The sequence below is a fragment of the Nicotiana tomentosiformis genome, chromosome 2, assembly GCF_000390325.3.
Source record: "Nicotiana tomentosiformis chromosome 2, ASM39032v3, whole genome shotgun sequence".
Classification (NCBI taxonomy): domain Eukaryota; kingdom Viridiplantae; phylum Streptophyta; class Magnoliopsida; order Solanales; family Solanaceae; genus Nicotiana; species Nicotiana tomentosiformis.
Genome location: NC_090813.1, coordinates 1,825,503 through 1,829,577, shown reverse-complemented (window position 1 = coordinate 1,829,577; position 4,075 = coordinate 1,825,503).

Genomic DNA, 4,075 nt, shown 5'->3' with positions numbered 1-4,075 from the left:
TCACTCAGCACTTTCATCAAGGCATTCCTGTGTGCCTCAGAGTTTTGATGGATATCTGAGCGGGAGTTTTGTTCAGATGATCGACGACAGAGTATTCCCTTGCTTGTACTTTTCTCCAAAGGTCATTAGGGCTAGTCTCAACAACAGGTGACTTAGATGCAGCTTCCTTGCTTGTTCTTCCCAAGTGTTCAGGTGTATAAACTCTGCCAGTTCTAGTCATGCCTTGCGCCGCACCTGTTTCCTCCATTTTTGTTTTTCCTTTCCTCCTTGCTTCCGCAACATAATCCCATAGGATAGCATCAGACTTGTAAGATGGCATAGGAGCTACCATCACAGTGAAGGGTGTGGTTACCTCGACTTCAAACAGTGCTGGTGTAGTTACCTCGACTTCAAACAGTGCTTAGGATTGTATCACAATGGGTGTGAGGGTGACCAGAGATGTTTTAGGATCATCTCCATCTCGAATAAGTCCAATTGACCCTTCCGGATCCCATTCCTCGTCAGTCTCTATCACGTTTACTCCCTCACCTTTGTGATCCAGGATAGGATTGTTACGAACATTTGGTGCAGCTTCCTTTGCATGTATGATCTTGTTGTCGATCAGTGTCTAAATCTTGTCTTTCAGTGTGAGGCACTCATCAATTGTATGACCCTTCATGCCTGAATGATAGGCACATGTCTTGTTCGGGTTAATCCACTGAGAGGAGTTCTCCATAGCAATGATAGGGATGAGAGTGACATAACCAACAACCTTCAATCTCTCATACAATTGGTCTATGGGCTCAACGATTTGGGTGTATTGTCTAGGTGCTCTGCGATCGAAGTTTGGTTGTGGCTTTTGGTAGTTTTGGCGGGCGGGTGGTGGTGAGTGGTAATATGTGGGTTGAGTGTTATAGGTGTGGTAGGTGGTAGCAAGTTGTTGGTATCTGGGGGGTGAAGGCTGGTATGTAGGTGGAGGCATTTGGTATGTAGGTGAAGGTGTTTGGTATGTGAGAGGAGACTTAGGACCCTGGGCCACCATTACGGCTCCCACTTCTTTCTTCTTTGAAATACCTCCCGATTGCAATGCTTTATTCGTGGCCTGCAGTGCCTCGAAATTTGTCACCATCCCACTCTTAATCCCTTATTCTATTCTTTCTCCCAGCTTGATGACGTCGGAGAATTTGTGATTTTCAATAACCATAAGCCTTTCATAGTACTGCGGGTCTTGAGCTCTCCATCGAGTAGCATATTCGCGAAAGGTTTATGTTGGTTTCTTCTTGAGTTTTTGAATGTAGAAAACGTCTGGTGCATTTTCTGTGTTGAACCTAAATCTGTCTATGAAATTTGATGCCATGCTTACCCAATTAACCCACTTCTTCGGGTTCTGACTAATATACCAAGACAACGCATCTCCGGTGAGGCTTCGCATGAACAGCTTCATACAGATTCGTTCATCTTTTCCCACTCCTACAAGTTTTTCATAATACATCCTCAAATGCACTTTCGGATCACCAGTTCCATCGAACATTTCGAACTTGGGATGTTTTTAACCCTCCGGTAGTTCCACATATGGCTAAATGCACAAGTCCTCATAGTTTAAACTTTCAATGCCTTTACCACCTTCGACACTCTGAACTCTGCCAGCGAGCTTCTTGAGTTCTACCGTCATGTTCTTAATGAGCAGGTCTTTCTCGGTTGATTCAGGTATGCATAGGGTTTGTTGCGGGGTGTGGGGTAAGGTCTCCACATATATCGGGTTTCTTTGATAGACTTCGGGGATCTGGACATAAGGGTGATCATTTGTTGAGTTTTGGAGGTCAGGAGTGGGTTGTGGTATATTCTGGGGAGTATGATAAGTGGTAGTCTGCGGGTATTGTGTTGGGTGGTGATGATGTTGTTGCGGAGTTGGTATTGGAGGAGGATTAGGGTTTTGGGGAGGTGTAGGGTACTGGTGTGGTGCAAGAGGGTTTGATTGCGGGTTTTGGTTTTGTGGGTTTTGTGGTGCTTGGTTCTGGGTATTTGGATTTTGTTGGTCAATATCAGGGATATTTACAGTGAGAGAGAGGTTTTCCAAGTTCCAGACCTGCTAAAGTTCTCCTTGTAGCTCCAAAATCTTTTGTTCCAGACGTAAGACCAGTTCATTCTGTGACGGGGTACTCCGACTATCTGAAGTTTTGACGTTCTCAGATATAGTAGCGTTGTCCTTCCTGATACCACTCAAATCGTCCATTTTCCCTTTCCCTTTGCTTTTGCCTTTAGGATCACTTGGTGGAGGAGGAGGTAGAGGACCTTTGGATCTAGTGTGATATGCTGACGATGCCAGTCTGCACGAACCAACCTTGGAGAATGGGAATAATCAAAAAGAAGAAAAAGCAAAAGGTAACCAAGTTAGTAAGGGGTATTGAAAGAATGATTGTAATATTAAACATGTTTTGCAAAAACATGTAATAATTCACGTCCTAATTTGTGGACCTCGTTGTGCCCGAGGTAGGCCTAAGCGACACATAGACTTGGAGATTGATGCCAATAATTGCGTCATTTTATTAATGTGAAAATGAGCCAAACCCTCACTAAATCGACAATAATAATAAAGCTACTAATGGCATTTAGCCTTATTACAATTGAAATCTGAAACTAAGCTAGAAACCAATAAAGGACATTATTTGCTAGTCTACTTGGTCCCTGAAGGACCTTCTTCGTGCTTGGCTCTTTTGACTCCATCAATCAAGTTCCCCAGATCGTGCATATTCAACAATAGGTAAGCCTTTTCTAGATGCCCTCCTTCACTGCCATCTGTGTTTTGACAATCTGAAAGCCTCTTTCTCATCTTCCCTTCAAGCTCCATCAATCCCTGTTCTAGATATTCTAACCTTTCTGTTGCATTAGTGGCGATCCCCTTCCATTCATTTATTGCCTCCATGTCCACTTTATGTTGTTCCAGATGTCTAGCTTCAGACTCAAAAATCCTTTTGTGAAGCCTTCTATACTTGACTTGTGCCTCGGCAGCATCCTCAATGATCCACTTTCCAAATTGACCCCTGGCTTGACGTCTCCCGCTATATCATCTACCAACCATGATGGATAGAAATACACATGACCAGCATGGTACCTGTCTGGCTCGATAGTCTCTCTTTCCACAATGATCTTCTAGTTCCATATATGTTGCGCCTCGAACATGAAAGGAATGATGTCCCCTTTGAAATCTACCTTGTACTGGACCATGTTGGAAACCCGAGGTATGACCTGTTTTCTTCCTGCTTGTCTCATTACCCTTATATGAGCATAAAGATAACTGCCTCGTAACACGATCAATACCAAATGAGTAGTATCCCTCGACTTGATGATGAACTCACTGCTAGGAACTACTCAAACATCCAATGTACCTTCTTGTCTGTCAGATTGCTGAAGAAACGTACCCAACTTACAGCACTTCCGGGCTGTGCGAACCTATCTAGGATGAATGTCATTTTCTTTGGATGGTGATAATCTATGTAGTCATTCAATGGCCGTCGCGAAAGCTCTTGACGATATTTTCCCCTCTAAAAGTGTTCTAATAACTAGACTCGCATAAACAAATTACAGCCTTTGAAATGTCCGAACCCCTGCTTGCATCGATCTAGAGCGCGGTACAGTTCAGCTAGGATCATAGGGATGATGGTGTAGGTTTGCCCCTCGATGCCTTCCATTAAAGTTCTTGCAACCTTAGCTAAACGAGTGTGAATCCTTCCCCCTTTCATTGGAAATATCAACAATCCCAAGAAGCAGATGATGAACACATAAACCCGGCGATGTGTCCAACCTAATGAAGTAATGGCAAGTTCATCATGATGAAGGGGATATGACTTACTGTGCCCATAACTCTCATAAAGGAATTAAAATGGGATGTATGATTTCATCAAACAAAGCAACTCATCATTTTTCTTGAAACCTAGCATTTTCAGAAAACCGCGAGGGGTGCAATTTTTAGGTACTAATAACTCAGGACTATCCCACGGCAACTTAGCGAAGCCTCCTATTTCTTCTAGGAGAGAAGTCATTTCAAAGTCACCAAAATGGAAAACGGCCCTTTTCACATCCCAAAACATGGTAGCGG